The sequence below is a fragment of the Eulemur rufifrons genome, chromosome 4 (genome assembly GCF_041146395.1).
Source record: "Eulemur rufifrons isolate Redbay chromosome 4, OSU_ERuf_1, whole genome shotgun sequence".
In the NCBI taxonomy this organism is placed as follows: Eukaryota; Metazoa; Chordata; class Mammalia; order Primates; family Lemuridae; genus Eulemur; species Eulemur rufifrons.
Window position 1 is genome coordinate 837,985 of NC_090986.1, and position 17,307 is coordinate 855,291.

The following is a 17,307-nucleotide window of genomic DNA, read 5'->3' on the forward strand; positions in this document are numbered from 1 at the left end:
GACTTAGGATGCAGGTTTGGTGCTTGAATGGCAGGCTGGGCCCTTCAAGTCTCTCTTCTCTACCTCACCCCATGCTGGAGCTTGCCCTGGAGGCAAAAAGGTTCTGTGCTTGAGGTGGACACATGAAAGAAAAAGTATTACGGGCCAAAAAACAATGATTTCTAGGCTGTCTTAACCACTCTCCTGATTTAATGTGAGTTTTGAAGTTGTTGTACCACCAACTTTATTTTACTTTGGAAGAAATAAAAAGTGCAGTTAAAGCTTGGAAAGAATGAAGGCAACAATGATGTGAATTAGCGAAAATCCTAACCGTTGAAGTACCTTTCACACACTTAATGCTTACAAATACTGTATATATATCTAATAAAAACAAGTACTAAGTAAGGTAAGCTAATGGGAAAATTAACATTTAAAATAGATTCAAGATAAACTTCTGAGTTTCATATATCACTTTATTTCATACCATATCTAATTGGTCACAAATTATAAATCAGGAGTGTTAGAATTAATCAGGATTTAGAACACTTATTAACAATCTACTGTGAGAGATTTTTCTTCTGAGTTGCATTCTTGAGTCAGAATAAAGATTTTTCTTCCCTGGTAATCTATTCTGCCATGCCAGCATTTCTGGGGTGGGATGAGAGACCCCGGAAAGTCGTGATTCACGAGAAGCAAGTGGTCGTCTTACAATTCCTCCGTCCTGAAGCCAGAGTCTGGGCAGCGGGGAATGGTGCCACAGGGAACGCTCAGAACTGTGCTGTCTACTGCGGCAGCCGAGACCCACAAGTGGCAACTGAACCCTTGAAACCTGGCTGGTCCTGGCTGGTCCAAATTAAGATGTGTTGTGAGGGTTAATACACTCCCCATTTCAAAGACTTAGTATTAAAAAAGAATGTAAAATATCTCATTAATATTTACTGTTGATTATATGTTGAAATGATAATATTTTGGATATATTAGGTTAAATAAAATATTAAAATAAATATTACCCACTTTTTAAGAAAATTTTAAGATTACAAATGTGGTTCATATTTTATTTCTATTGGATAGTGCTTGTCCAAATAGCCTTTCCAAATTCTGGAATAATATACAGAGGGAGGCTGGCCCACCTGACAGCCCCTGGAGGGCTTTGGTTGGGAAAAGGTCGCTCACCCTCCCTGACCCTTTGAGCCTTAGTAAACAGGCAGGAGACCCTTCCTTGCATTTCCCAAGACCCCAGCCCCTAGCCACCCCCTCCAGAGGAGTCTACCTGCTCTTTTGGAAAGTGGATGTCTGTACGGCCCATCTGCACCTGGTTGGGACTTGGGGTTGTGACTTATGCCACACCTTCTCTCACTGCTACTCTGTGGGTGGAACCGTCCCAGTTGTTACTCGCATCAACACGTGACAATTCTGACATGTTTGTATGTGCATCCCCCTTTCATCCTCCTAGTGGTCCTTTAAGGGGGGGTGTTATCGTTTACCCCCACGTGACCTGAGTTTCCTGGGCAGGTTGTCCAGAGTCATCCAGCACAAGCGCGCAGCTGGGTCTGAGGACAGGAGGAGGCAGCAAGCTGGTGGCCTATGTCTCACTCCCCCAGGGCAGCCCCCACCCCTTCCCAGAGGCCCGAGCTGGCCTGCAGCAGCTCACTGGGCAACAGGGGCAGGCCTGGCTGTGTGGCTCGGTGGGAAGTGTTGAGCAGCCAGGGTCCAAGGGGGACGAATGCTGGCCCCAGGGACCACTGCTTGGGGCCCCATGGATTAGTCTGTGTGCACTGTGTCAATCTTGGGGCCCTGGCCCAGGAAATGGAACTATCTCCATTAGAAGAGTGGGCAGGAACTGGGGGTAGCTGTACCAGGAGGGGTGATTCTTCTGCTGCCTTCTCCTTGAATCCTTACCCCTTGAGAGCTGAGTGATGCTCTTGTCTCCAGAATTCTGTGTCACCCCAAGACACCCTGAAATCCAGACCAGATAGAAACAAGTTATCTACTCCCCACTCTGGGCGGGTGTGGAGTAGAAAAGTTTCCCTGGCCCTCAGGAGCCTGCTCTGGGGCCTTTCCCCTTCCAAGTCCTTCCCCCGAGAAAGCTCTTCCCCCTTCACTCAGGACTCTTCTCAAATAATGGTGTCTCTAAAAGGCTCCCCCTACCACCCTCCATGTCCCCCTCTCACCCCATTACTCAGCTTTATTCTGAATCAATCCGTGAAAGTAACAGGAAATAGGCCAGATGTGGTGGCTCACCCCTGTAATCTGAGCACTCTGGGAGGCCAAGGCAGGAGGATCTCAGGAATTCAGGACCAGCCTGAGCAGGAGTGAGATCCCTTCTATACTAAAAGTAGAAAAAATTAGCTGGGCACGGTGGTACGCACTTACAGTCCCAGCCACTCAGGAGGCTGAGGCAGGAGGATCGCTTGAGCCCAGAGTTTGATGTTGCAGTGAGCTATGATGACACCACTGTACTCTAGCCCAGGCAATAGAGCGAGATTCTGTCTTAAAAAAGACAGAATCTAAAAAAAAAAAAAAAAAGTAACAGGAAACACTGATTCCCATGTACTCCGGAAAGATTTAAGCCCTATTCTAGGAGGTAAGGATGGGGAATGGAATTCAAAGCACCAGAATAAACACTCCTTGCTTTCTTCTCCCCAATAGCAGAAACAAGGTCCAGTACTTCAAAAGAAGTTGCTTCCTCCAGCTTCAGATCCAGTCTGACATGTTTAAGGAGCTGGTGGAAATAGGCCAGCTCGCTCCCACCCCATGGGCCCAAGTCTGATCATGATTCAAATACATTCTTTTGGAAGTTTTGGTTTCACAAGTATTTTCCTGTGAAGTATGGAAAAGGCATGGATGTAGGCAGGGAGAGAACATACATGGAGCTTATCCTCTGTCCTTTTGACACATGGGTAAAACTGAGTGGCTAGAGCATTCCAGATCAGGGATAAAAGGGACGTTAGGGTCTTTTGCACCCTCCCTGGGCCTAGCAAGGAGTTGGACACACATAGGTACTCAATGCCTTTTTTTCCTAACTGACCACTCATTCATCAGTCATACACAATGCATTTCTAAAATGGCATATTAAGTCTGGAATCCAATTCTCCCAAACGTAAGGTTCCTGGAAGAGGGGCCACTCTCTATAGTCACCTTATCTTCCATAGCTCTACCTACTGCATAAACTGCAAATACTCTGCTTTGCTTTACAGAGTCAAACTGCCATCTGTTTAGAGGAACCAGAGAGGCAAGCATCCAAATTCTGGTTCCTCCCATCACTAGCTGTCTGACCTTGGACAGGAGACTGAGGGTGTCCTGTTGCCTGGGAAAACTCTAGTAAAGGAAGCTGTTACATAATATATATGTTTCATATGAAAAGAGAGAAGGTCAAAATATTGGTAAGTCTAAGAACTGCGGTTGTGCAGTGCTTCAGATTTACTCTCCTCAGGACAATCCTTCTTTAGGGCGACTCAGGGGCCTCACTCCTGTCCCCAACTCCCAGCATACTATACTGTCTGCAAGCCCTTTTCCCTCCTTACGCGGCACGGGTCTTCCGCAGCCCCACTTCCACGACTGCGAGCTGTGAGAGTCAGGGGAAGTCGAGTACTCGTTGTAATACTTGGTGCCTGGTACCGACTCCTCGCGGATGCCTAACATCGCACCTGGACAGGTCGACCTCCAGGCGCGCTTCCCCCGCAGCGCAGCCAATCCTGGAGCGCCTCGGCCAGCGAGCGGGAGGAGCTGCCGGGCAGACTCCCGTGGGCTACCCCTTCTCCCGCCGGGGGCCCACCCCGTCCTTCGCCCGTGGCGCCAGCCACCTAGCGGGCAAGCAGGACACCAAAACCGTGGTGGGAAGTGGGGGACATGGAACGCCGACGAAGCCCAGTGCCTGGCGCTGCCTTTGTATCCGGCCCAGCGTCTTGGAGCTGCCAGCCCCGAAGGTCACCCGGGGAGGACCAGCGAGGACAGGCGGAGGGCAAGGCCTGGGAGGAGCGCGCCGCGCGGCCGCCGCCGCGTCCCGGCCAATCGCTCGCTCCGCCGCGTCTTCCCGTCACGCGCTGTCCGGGCTGCGTTCCCGACCGCAGCAGACGGTCGCCAGCGGCGCGGGGACAGCCTGGCCCCAGTTCAGGACCGCTGTCCTACGCCACCCTGGCCCTCCCGGCCCTTCGGTCCCCTCACCGGTCGCCGACTGGCTCCTCTGATACTTCGCGGTTGCCGCTCAGCGGCCCGCCGACCCCGCCTCCGGGCCGCGGGACTGCGGCGGGGAAGGAGGAAAGAGCTGGAGGCGCGCGCGTATCCTCGGGCGGCGGGTCCCGCTCCCGTGCCGCTCGCCCCGCGCGCTGCGGGCAGGCTGGGCGGCGCGGCAGCACGCCACCCGCCCCGCCCTCAGGCCGCGGCTGGAATTCCGGAAAGGGGGAGAGGCCAGCAGCGAGGGCCAGGGAGCCTGCAGTCCCGCCTCTTGCCCGAGCCAGGGCCCCGCCCTCCTCGCAGGGTTAGCCAATCCCTGGCTGCTCCTTCGTCCGCTGCCCACCCCTGAGCCTCGTCCTGCCCAATCAGAGGGAAGGGCGCCGAGCCCGCCGGCCACCTCGCCGCCAGCCCCGGGATCTGCGGAGGGCGGTTTATGGCCTGATCCCCGCTGCTCGCGCGCGCCGCGGGATCGCGGACCGACGCACGCTCGAGCGCTGCCTGCGCGGTCAGTGGTGTCCAGCGCGCAGCGGGCCGCGGGGGCCAGCTCCCAACCGCTCCCAGTTGTAAGCTAGTGACTTCTTACGGTGAGGCCAGACTTATACCTATTATCTACCTTAATCCTCACCAGAACCCTGCCAGGGGACATTTTTTCCAAATTTCAGATGCGGAGCCCACAAGTTAATGACCCAAGGTTGCACTGCCAGGGACGGGGAACTCCTGGTCTGCTTGCCAGCTGCCTCTCCCAGAGCTTGGTGGCTGAGCTCCCTGTCCAAATGTTGACTTTTGTGTCGTCTTCCACTGGGAGTGCTACTAGTGGTGTTTTCTGGAAATGCCTTTGGGAGCTTGACCAAATGCAGTAGCCCTCTATCATGAGAACAGACGCCCAAGCGTGGCCCTCAAGGTCCTTCATTTTACTTGCTCTAATCTTCTTTTTGAGGTCATTTAGTACCATTCATCCTGTTATACATCTAGAGCTCTGCTCAGGGGTCCTCTAAATCAGTGTATACTTACACCTGCCATGCTTGGCCTGGAAAACTCCTTCTGTTTTAATTCCACCAATTTGTAAAAGCTTAGTGAAATGCCATCTCCATAAACCTATTTTGGAATGCCCCTCTCCATCCTCAGTCCTGAGGATACATCCATGCTGCAATGCAACCAACCCCCTACACGTTGTGGTGTTATAGTTGGATGAACACTGTTCCCCCATAGTTTATGGGTCAGGCCGTGTCCTATTTGGGAACATCCTCTGAAGCATGAGCAGAGGGCGTGCACACCACAGATGCTCAATGAGTGTTTGCTAACTTGCATATGACAACATGGCACAAGGAGGACAAGGTCTGGCATCAGCAGGCAAAGAAACTGAAAAAGAAGACACAGGATTCAGGCCTGGGGTGATGAGGGACCGAACTAGGAAGGGATAGAAGTGAGAGATGTGGAAAAAGAAAATATGCCTGAAGTAAAGTATATTTTTTAATTTAATTAATTTTTTTTTTTGAGACAGAGTCTCATTCTGTTGCCCAGGCTAGAGTGAGTGCCGTGGCGTCAGCCTAGCTCACAGCAACCTCAAACTCCTGAGCTCAAGCGATCCTCCTGTCTCAGCCTCCCAAGTAGCTGGGACTACAGGCATGCACCACCATGCCCGGCTAATTTTTTCTATATATATTTTTAGCTGTCCATATAATTTCTTTCTATTTTTAGTAGAGATGGGGTCTCGCTCTTGCTCAGGCTGGTCTTGAACTCCTGAGCTCAAACGATCCGCCCACCTCGGCCTCCCAGAGTGCTAGGATTACAGGCGTGAGCCACTGCGCCCGGCCTTATTTTTTAAAAAATTATAAAGTACCATACATAAATAAGGTAGTGTTATGTAGCAGATGACTAGTTGAGGATAATTCCAAAGTAGATCAGGACAGAGAAATAGATTACTTCAGACATTTCTGGACTCATTGCTCAGTATTGCTGTCATGTTTTTAAGGAACACTGCTACACTTGGCTAATTCCAGAGGCATGACTAGGATGGTGATAAACAGATCACATAATTGAAGGGGCTGGGGATATTTATCCTGGAAAAGAGAAATCTTTTTTTGTGTACATAGTGATTGTACACAAATTTTGACAAACTGTCATGTCAAAGAGGGCTAGATTAGATGACCTTCTATTCTAGAGAAGCATTCAAATAATGGGGGAAATATACAGGAAGGTGGATTTTTGTTTCCTATGTTATGGGAGTTATCACAGTGGGGGATGATAATAATTGGAACATGAATACTGAGTGTACGAGCAAAAGGTGAAGTATGAAGTTATGTGTGTACTTGTCAACTAGAAAATACCAGCTCCTGGGCCAAGCTCAAGCCTGTAATCCTAGCACTTTGGGGGGCTGAGGTGGGATGACTGCGTGAGCCCAGGCGTTTGAGATTGCAGTGAGCTACGACGCCACTGCCCTCATGACCAGGCAAGAGAGCAAGACCCTATCTCAAAATAAATAAATAAAATAGAAATAAAAATTTAAAAAATATATATCTCAGATCCAGATCCAAATGGTTTTATTTCCATACAAATCTACATCAATAAATGACAACTCCTAATGTGGTTCTAAACATTCAAAATATTTATGAAGGTCTACTATGTACCAGGTAGTGTCAGGAATATAGCTATGGACTTCAAGATGAATCTCCCTAAAGTAAAGCTCTGATTGTCATATTCCTGCTCAAGAACTGTCAAAAGTTTGTATTTACTGACAAATGAAGTTTACTGTCCTGGTGTAATATCCAAGAACTTCTTCCACCTTTTGCAACCTCCCTTTCCAGTCTGTTCTCTCCAATTCCCCAAACAGGTGGGGAATTTCTCTCAGCCTGGAATACATTCCTTTTATTCCCCCACTTCTCCTTTTCTGCCAAAGTCCTACATATGCCTCAGATCTCTGTTCAAAAGCCACCCCATCCTCAAAGTGAAAATTATATCTTTCTGAAGACCACTAGAATTGTAGAATAATATGCATATTTATTTCCCCTTCTAAATTGTAAGCTTGAGGGCAAGGTCGGTGTCTGAGTGCACATTTCTGAATACTTGCTATGTATAAAAAAATGGGCTGAGTGCTGGAGAAAAAATGGAGACTGAGTTCTTTGAGGACATGCTGAGGGAGGGCAGATCCCAATAGACCCTGGCATCCCATCATGTGCAAAGTATAAAGTGGTATAAAGGTAGAAGGAGAAGAATAGGATAATTTTGCCATGGGTTATCAGAAACTTCATTGACTCAAGACGTAGCCAAGATTTTGCATCGGTGTCTGTGGATAGAAGTAACAATGATTTACATACACACACACACACACACACACACACCCACCCATCCCCTGAGGACCTTTCTGCCAATACAGGAGACAAGATTGGGTTGGACAGAGGGATTAGATGAACAGGAAAGGAGTGGGCAAGCTCTCAATCCAGACTGAGGATAGAATAAATAAAGGAGCCTCAGAATCCTGTGGAGGATGTGGAGTAGGGTAGGGCAAGAGTTCTAGGAAGTGGAGGGGGCAGAGGTGTTGAAAGAGGTTCCTCAAAAAAGTTTGGACTGAAGTTACGAATCCATCCTTTCCACAAGCTTTGATTAAGGTCTGAGTCTGTACCTGGCTGAGTAATGGGAACACAGAGATGAACAGAACTTCACATGTGCATCACGTGCCTTGACAGTACAGTAGAGGCATCTTTCCCACATCCAGGAGTGTGGGCTTCCCTCCGTGGGCAGGGGAGGACCCATGGTGCATCACGGTTTGTAAAGACTGAAGTTAGAGGTGAATAAGTGAAGCTTGGGACATTTCCAAGAGGCTGCAGGTAGATGAGAAGGGGCTGAGGGCAGGACCCTAGAGCACCAGTCTTCAAAAACAGGCAGGTACAGAAAGGGCAACTGATAGAGCTTTGGGGAGGAGAAGAGTCACAATGGGGTCAAGGTTTTAAATCCCATGTGAGGAACTGGCAGGCAGTGTCCATACTAGAGTAAGTCAAATAGTATCAAGGCTGTTGGTAGTAGTCAGTAGTTTATGAAGAGAGACAGAGACAGAAAGGAGGGGAGGAAAAAGTTGAAGGCATGCAGAACAGGCACACAGCACATGCTTTACATTGCAGTTGAGGGGCAAGTGAAAGGCAAGTATTAGGGCTAAGGGTATAGATCACTATTGCAAATTCTTTGTTTGAAATGTGAGCCCAGTGGTTATTTTCAAAACGTTGAAAATCAGGCTGGGTGAGGTGACTCACACCTGTGATCCCAGCACTTTGGGAGGCTGAGGCAGATCAGCCTGGGCCACAGAGTGAGACTCTGTCATAAAAAAAAAAAAAGGTTGAATATCAGATTTGGAAGGATTGCTGTGTTACTAGTGGTATAAGGACTGGAAAACTGTTTCAATTTCATTCATCTTGCTCTTATATTACTAAATACAATGTTTTCCATTCTTCAAATATTCTAATTTCAGTTCCATATATAACAAAAATATTGGCCTCTAGAGCAGGAGTCCCTGACCTTTTTGGCACCAGGGACCGGTTTCACGGAACACAATTTTTCCATGGTTGGGAAGCTGGGGATGGTTTTGGGATGATTCAAGTGCATTATATTTATTGTGCACTTTATTTCTATTATTACATTATAATATATAATGAAATAATTATACAACTCACCATAATGTAGAGTCAGTGGGACCCTGAGCTTGTTTTCCTGCAACTAGACGTCCCATCTGGGGGATGATGGGAGACAGTGACACCAGAAGTGTGTTGCTCATGTCCAGTCCACGCCGTAATCTCGTTTTGGTTGCTGTCACTGCAGAAAACCCTGCTTCACAAAGACAGGGTGTTGGAAATGGAAGCAGGCTTTTGGGCGCTTTTGCGGCAATCTCAGGCTATTCCACCTTGACTTTAATCCAGAACATATGAAGATGTGAAGTTGTCTCAAACATACTTTTAAGGCCACCGTCATTTGAGATCTTAAGCAGTGGATCCTAACACAGACAAAGTCAATTCACCTGGCGTATGCACAAATGAGTCATGGATCCGTTCCTTCCCAGTTCGGGGGTCTTTTGTGGTTGGGGAGTAGTGCTCAAACTCTTTTGAAAGCTGAGATAGGTGATCATGCACCAGCTGGGAGAAAGAAGGCCCTGGCTCAGTCTCTTCCAAAATCTCTGCTAATGTTTGAAACATGTCAAAAATCCCAATGTTCACTCGTCACCCCCATAATTCCAGTTTAGCTTTCAATGCAGCCATTTTGTCTGCCAACCTGAACACAGTTGTCATTCTCCCCTGAAGTGACAGATTGAGTTTGTTGAGCAGGTTGAGTATGTCACACAAGCAAGTTTTGCGACCCATTCCGTGTCACTGAATTGTGCTGCCAGAGGTAACTGGTTTTGTAAAAAAAAACCTCTGGAGCAGCTCTTATAACTCAGAAACTCTGGCCAGTGATCTACCTTTAGAAAGCCTCTCACTTCTGTGTAGAAGAGAAGATATGTGTGCTCTGTGTCCATCTCCTCACAGAGCTGCGTGAACAGACATGAGTTACGGGCATGTACTTTAATGTGGTTGATAATTTTAATCACATCCTGCAAAACATTGTTTAGTTCAGCTGACATTTTTCAGCTAGCCAGCATTTGTCTATTGATGACACAGTGCACAGACTCACAAGCGACCTCCTTGACCTAAGTAGTGACACCAGAAAGCTGTCTAGTCATGGCACCGCTCCATCTGGACATATACCGACATAAAACGACCAAAGCAGTTTTCCTGATATGGAATCATTCAAAGACTTGAATAGCTCTGTAGCTGCGGTGTTGGTTGGCAACAAAAGCGCACACAACATATCCTCCTGGACATCCTCCTGAAAAATGTATCACACAAAAACAAGCATTGTTGCCTTGTTGTCAACATCAGTAGACTCATCAACCTGGATTACATACCATGGTGACTTATTAATCCTAACAATTGTGCCTCAATATCCTCTGCTATTTCATGAATGCATCTAGTTACGGTGTTGGCTAAAAGAGGAACATGCTCCACCTTTTGAACTGCAGCCTCTCCTGAAAGTTCATGGCAAATGTCCGTAGCAGCAGGCAGGATCAACTCTTCCCCAATATTAAAGGGCTCCTTAGCTTTAGCAATGCAGTTAGCTACTAAGAATGACGTTCTCAATGCAGACACGCTTGATGAAGTGGCGGCCTTCAGTAACTGCTGCTTGTTCTTCATGTTCATGTCTTTTTTTTTTTTTTCTTTTGAAAAACTCCAAAGGTTTGTCTTTTAATGCAGGGTGTTTGGTCTCCATGTGGCGAAGCGGTTTTGAAGGTGCTATGGCTTCGCTGGATAGCCGGTCACCACATATTATACAAAGTGGGCTTGGATTTGCGAATCACCTGCTGCCCTGAACCTGTAATTTAAGTAGGACTCTTGGTATATTCTTTTAAATGCAGCTTCCATTTTGTTGGCAGTCTTAGAGTCTTCTGCTGTCTCCTCATTGGGTCTTTCCCCCTTTTCAAAGAAGCTCTCCAGAGACGTTTGTTTTTGCACTAATTTTGCTAGGGTTAGCTTGTAGGCTTCCAAAACTGTGACTGAGACAAGTTCACAGGGCAGGAAAGAGGCACAGACAGAAGTGGTAAATAAAATAATGGGACAGACTAACACAAACTAAATAACACAGACTAAAATAAGTGTCAGATTCTGACTTAAAGCCTGTCACCAGATGCAGCTTAATTGTCACTTGCCACTCACTGACAGAGTTTTGATATGAGTTTGCAAGCAACTGATTTACCATGGTCTCTGTGCAGTCAAACCTCTCTGCTAATGATAATCTATACTTGCAGCTGCTCCCCAGCGCTAGCATCACCCCCCCCCAGCTCCACCTCAGAGCATCAGGCATTAGATTCTCATAAGGCCCGGTGAACTAAAATAAAATCTGAAGGCCCACCCCGCCCACCAGCCGACTGAATGGACCCCCTCTTGGCCAAGGGAATATCCTGAAACTAAATTGCCTGCCATGAGGGAGGTCAGACATGCCTCATCATGCCCCCTCCCTTCTTGGGGACATCCTTTGTAACCCATTAACAAGCCTAAGGGTATGCAAGACACACCTGCAGGTCCTCAATTTACACAACAGATATATGCTCAGTGGCTTGTCTCTGGTTAACAGCTCCTTATCTTAAAACATTCCAAGCCTTTAGGTAAAGCTTCATGTCTTCAACCAATTACAAGTCAAAGAATCTTTAAACCAACTTAAAACCTGTAAGCCCCCCCCCTCCCCCCCCCCCCGTCAAGATGGCCCACCTTTTCGGACCTATGAGTCCCTCGTATTGATTTATGACTTTACCTGTAACCCCTGTCTCCCTGAAATATATAAAACCAAACTGTAACCCAGCCACAGCGAGTCCACTTGCTCAAGGCTCCTTGGGCATGGCTCTGGGTCATGGTCCTCAAATTTGGCTCAGAATAAATCTCTTTAAAATTATTTTACACAGCGTGGATTTTTTTTCTGTTGACAGAGCTCACAAGCTAGATCCCTCGCATGTGCAGTTTACAGTAGGGTTCACGCTCCTCTGAGAATCTAAGGCTGCCGCCGATCTGACGGCATCAGGCAGTGATGTGAGTGATGGGGAGGTGGCTGTAAATAGAGATGAAGCTCCGCTCATTCACCTCCTGCTGTGCGGCCCAGTTCCTAATAGGCCTCCAACTGGTACCAGTCCTCAGTCCAGGCGTTGGGGACCACAGCTCTAGAGCACAATACCTTCTAGTGCTTCCCCAAATAACTCCACTGATGTCAACTGACATATTTTTCCAATAGTGGAAAGAACCAAGTACAGAAAAGTGACTCTAACAGTTTAGAATAATGAGAATAGAAAAGGCTGTGTTGATTAAATCCCGAATTGCAGATTTTCTTTCTTAAGGAATGAGGGTTTTTTTTTTTTTTTTTTTTTTTTGAGACAGAGTCTCACTCTGTTGCCCAGGCTAGAGTGAGTGCCGTGGCATCAGCCTAGCTCACAGCAACCTCAAACTCCTGGGCTCAAGCAATCCTCCTGTCTCAGCCTCCCGAGTAGCTGGGACTGCAGGCATGCACCACCATGCCCGGCTAATTTTTTCTCTATATAGTTTTAGCTGTCCATATAATTTCTTTCTATTTTTAGTAGAGATGGGGTCTCGCTCTTGCTCAGGCTGGAGGAATGAGGGTTTTTATTAATTTCAAGTTGCAAACATATCATAAAGCCAGATCAAAATGGATTTTAGGAAAGAGAAAAACAAGTGAAAACTTACAAATTGCACCAATAACATATATTAATTTTAATGCCTTGACACAGAGGATTTAATGTCTTTTAAATTTATTTAAATAGTAATTTTAATAAAAAATGATTGGGGCCGGGCGTGGTGGCTCACGCCTGTAATCCTAGCACTCTGGGAGGCTGAGGTAGCGGATCGTTTGAGCTCAGGAGTTCGAGACCAGCCTGAGCAAGAGCAAGACCCCATCTCTACTAAAAATATAAAAGAAATTATATGGACAGCTAAAATATATATATAGAAAAAATTAGCCGGGCATGGTGGTGCATGCCTGTAGTCCCAGCTACTCGGGAGGCTGAGACAGGAGGATCACTTGAGCCCAGGAGTTTGAGGTTGCTGTGAGCTAGGCTTACGCTACGGCACTCACTCTAGCCTGGGCAACAGAGACTCTGTCTCAAAAAAAAAAAAAAAAAAAAATGATTGGAATTTGGGCTGCTTACAGTCTGGTTAACTTCAAGGTCTCAGGCACTGATGCCATCAAAGACTGCTACTTTTCTTTCCTTTTTTTTTTTAAAACAGTCTCATTCACCCGGGTGGAGTAGAGTGGTGTCAGTCTAGCTCACTGCAACCTCAAACTCCTGGGCTCAAGTGATCCTCCCAACTCAGCCTTCCAAGCTGCTGGGACTACAGGCATGTGCCACCATGCCAGACTAATTTTCCTTATTTTTTGTAGAGATGGGGTCTTGCTGTGTTGCCCAGGCTGGTTTTGAACTCCTGGCCTCAAGCAATCATCCCTCCTCAGGCTCCCAAAGTGCTATGATTACAAGCATGAGCCACCGCGTCTGGCCTAACAGGATTTTTAAAAATATAGTTTTATGGTGGTATAATTGACATACAAAATTGTATATTGAAATGTACAATTTGACACGTTCTGACATGCATATATACACCCAGGAAATCCTCACTACAATCAAGATAGAGAACAGCTCCACTATACACAAGTTTCCTCATGCCATTTTATAATCCCTTCCACCCTCCCCCAGGCAACCACTCATCTGCTTTGTGTCACTACATATCAGTCAACTAATGTTTAATCAGCAACTGATGGTGGTGTGAGTGATGGTAGGAAAACAGTTAAAGAACACAAAAAGGCAGTTTCTATTATTAGAAAAAGAAACCAAAAAAAGTAGTTTTTAACGATGAAGGCAATTTAGGGTACTTATATGAGGAAACTAAAAGTTACATGTAAAAACTTATAAAAAATTATTTAACTAAGGAATGGAGTTGATTTGTGACATTACATAGTAATTGATGGTGTTAACATCTTTTTATGGCTTTCATATTTTCATATTTCATTCATTTAGTCAATAGGGGTTGGTTGGTTTTCTATCTGTGCCAGGTACTAGGAGGGGGTACAGTTGTGGCAGGATCATTTAGACCTGTACCGTCCAATACATTAGTCGCTACTCATATATGACTATTTACACTTAAAGATTTAGTTCCTCAGTCACACTAGCCATATTTTAAGTGCCCAAGAGCTATACATGGCTAGTGGCTACCATTTTGGACAGGGAACATATAGAAATTTCCATCCTTGCTGAAGGTGCTATTGAACTGAGCTGATTTAGAAGACTCCTGAGGTACGTTGTCTCTGATGCAAGTGAGAGGGTCTAAACTGAAGCAGTGGCGATGAGACGGAGAGGAGGGATCTCTAAGATACTTACTGTGATGAAAAGAGGTTGGGGAGGGGGAAGGCATTTACACCTAGGTTTCTCCCTAGAGTAAGTGGGTGGATCGTAGAACCATTTACCAACATAGTAAATGTCAAAGGAGGAGGATTTGGGAAAAGGGGATGAAATCGGATTTGGACCCATGAGAGGAAACACTGAGGCCAGCTGTGCCTGGGAGGCTGCTGGATCTCACAGTGTGATCTGCTGGGAGTCTGTGCAGACAGAGCTCCAAGGAAGCAGCAGTGTCCACGCATAGAGGCTGGAGCCGCGCACTTGGGAAAGGGCACTCGGGGAAAGTAGGCAGCATGAAATAGTCAGAAGCTAACATCAAGCCCTGGGGCACACTGACAGCACGTGGTTTTCAAACTGTGGGTGGGCTGTAAAATCAACAAAAGAGGTCTCCACCAGCATTAAAAAATAGTATAAAAAATATTAATATGCTGTGCATACAATTTGGGTAAAGATCTTTCCCTGAAACTTTTTAATGAATATATTTACACACATATGTATATTAGGTTACAAGGTATGACATATATCTGGGTTGTGTTACAATGTTTGAATGTCACCAGTTTATAAAATGAGCATCACAGACTACAAGCTACATGGGAACTGGGACAGTGTCCTTTTTCTCATCATCACTTGAAATTCTGGCACATAATAGACACCTAGTAAAGTCATACTGCATACGGGAATGGATCAACAGGCCAGAGAAGTTAGAGGAAACCGGGGACAAGAAAGAAGAGAGAAATGACCCAGTGGTCAGACGTCAATGATTTGGCAATATTGAGAGCATAGATGATCTTATCTCTGCAATATCTATGGAGCGGCAGCAGCAAAAGACAGACTGCAGAGGTAAATGGTAGGTGAGGAAGTGGATATAAGGCAAATGACAGTGGAGACTGATAGGCATTTGTTTGTTTTGTATTGAAGATGTGAAAGTTCAACATGTACCCAGAAGACATTACATAGGAAAGACAGGCTATTTAAATGTGCCAATAATGGAACCACTAGCCACATATAGCTTTTAAAACTAAAATTAAATATAGTTCCTTAATCACACTAGCTCAATGGCCACATGTGGCTAGAGACTACCATACTGCACAGAGGTGATACAAAACATTTCCTTCATTGTAGAAAGGTCTGTTGCACAGTGGTACTCTAGAAAAAAGTTTTAGTTCATCATGCTTATGCTGGCTTCATGAAAACAAGCCTAAGCTAAATCAATGCACAGTACCCCTCAACCCCGTTCTATCTGAAACATTATCCAAACCCAGCAGAAACATTCTTGGGGGATTGTATTACAGCCTACACGTGATAGAATCACATTTGGTCTCAGTGGGTTACAGTTAATCTTGGGAGAGCCCAGTAGAGACTTAAAAGGGCTGCTGAACCTCAAGATGTGATCTAGGGATCTGGGCACTACATGTACTCATGATGTTTTCCCACCAAATCCAACAAAGGTCTGTGTCAAGTAGAAGCAGCTTGTGACCGTGAAGGATTGCACAAAGAGAAGGATCTGCGGGATGGGTTACAAGATAATGATAGGTACTGGAGTAGGAATAGGAAAGGTTGGAGAATTCTTTATTTCATTTTATTGTTTTTTATTTCAGTCTCCATAGAACTGTCAAAATTGCCAGTGCCAACTATATTTCAAGTCATCGTGGCAAGGTATTGGGAAAAGTTTTCAATTAGCCATAATCGTGCCTCCGATAAACCTCATTTACTACAATACTGCTATGGCACAAAGCTGGGGTTGGAGAATTCAGGCTAGAAGACATTGGGTAAAATGGGGTTATTACAGTGAAATTCTGGTTCTACAAAATTAAAGAGACTATCCAAGATGAAAGCAGATTCGGTAAGAGAAAAAAATAAAAGTGACTGGTGGAGAACAAATAAATAATGTTTAAGACTTCTATATTTAATTTTCATGGTTTGTGTATGGCACTTTAATAACAAAAAAGAAAGTGGTTTAAGACTGAGGCATTATCATCCATCAGAGCTGTCCAATTAGACAAAGTCGCTTAAGGTCCCACTAACTTAAATGAGAAAAGTTACTTTCAGAATTTTAAAAATAAGATTTCCAATTATATGGAAAAAAAAATCTGTCTTTTAAATCACTTTTTTTAAAGGCTATATTTGGCTCTACTCAATTTTTTGTGTTTTTTTTTTTTTTTTTTTTGGGAAAGGGTCTCACTCTGTCACTTAGGCTGGAGTGCAGTGGTATGATCATAGCACACTGCAACCTCAAACTCATCGGCCCAAGTGATATTCCCACCTCAGCTTCTTGAGTAGCTAGGACCTCAGACGTGTGCCACCATGCCTGGCTAATTTTTTAAAAGTTTTTGTAGAGATGGGGTCTCATTATGTTGCCTAGGTTACCCTCGAATGGGCTCAAGGGATCCTCCTGCCCTGACCTCCCAAGTAGCTGGGACTGCAGGTGTGCACCACCACACTTGGATAAGTTCTTTATTTTTTACAGAGACAGGGAGTCACTATGTTGCCTGGGCTGGTCTTGAACTCCTGGCCTCAACCAATCCTCCTGCAGTGGCCTCCCAAAGTGCTGGGATTACAGGCATGAGCCACCTTGCAGGCCTCATTTTTTTTTTTTTTTTAAGTGGTTGTTCATCGGATAAGGGTATGGCAGGGGAATGAGAACTGCCAAACTCTTGGCACATAACAACTCCATCCAAAACTCTGCACTAGGAGACAACCGAACTGTAGCATGCCTTCTACCAGCAAAAGGTCATGTCCCTATTATTCCCACCTGCACCCCCCAACACACACATTAAAATGCCTGTCCGAGAAAGCTCAATGCTGCCAAAACTTAGTTTGCTCCAGCCAACACCTGACGATAGGCTCCTGACCTCTGTTTCTTAAGAGCATTTACTAAGTACTTACAATTATGAATTCCTCCTTGATCCCTTTAAGATGTACATGGGCCTCTATCTCCCGGACTCAGTGGCAGAATAGCACATTATCTTAGATAACTGCCAGCTAGCAGACATCTCTGGCCTAATCTCATTTACCCTAACCAATCCTATGTAAGTTTTCACTTCTCTGACTCTACTGAGCCCCATTCACTTTCTCACCCTCATTCTTCCTTTAAAATGCCCAATCACCTCTAAACAAATGGAATGGAGCTCAGCTCTTTCCTTGACTGTGATTACTGAATAAAATCCGTTTTTACCGTTTTATTAAAG

At 45.7% G+C, this 17,307-nt stretch overlaps 1 protein-coding gene and 1 non-coding gene across 2 annotated transcripts in view; one reads left to right on the forward strand and one right to left on the reverse strand.

The window, feature by feature from the left end:
* Window positions 1-17,307, forward strand: part of ZNF692 (zinc finger protein 692) — a 59,108-nt gene that overhangs the window by 39,105 nt on the left and 2,696 nt on the right. The window lies entirely within an intron of this gene.
* LOC138383046 (U4 spliceosomal RNA) lies at window positions 15,717-15,856 on the reverse strand. The gene has a single exon (XR_011233505.1). It is a non-coding gene; the product is annotated as a U4 spliceosomal RNA (small nuclear RNA).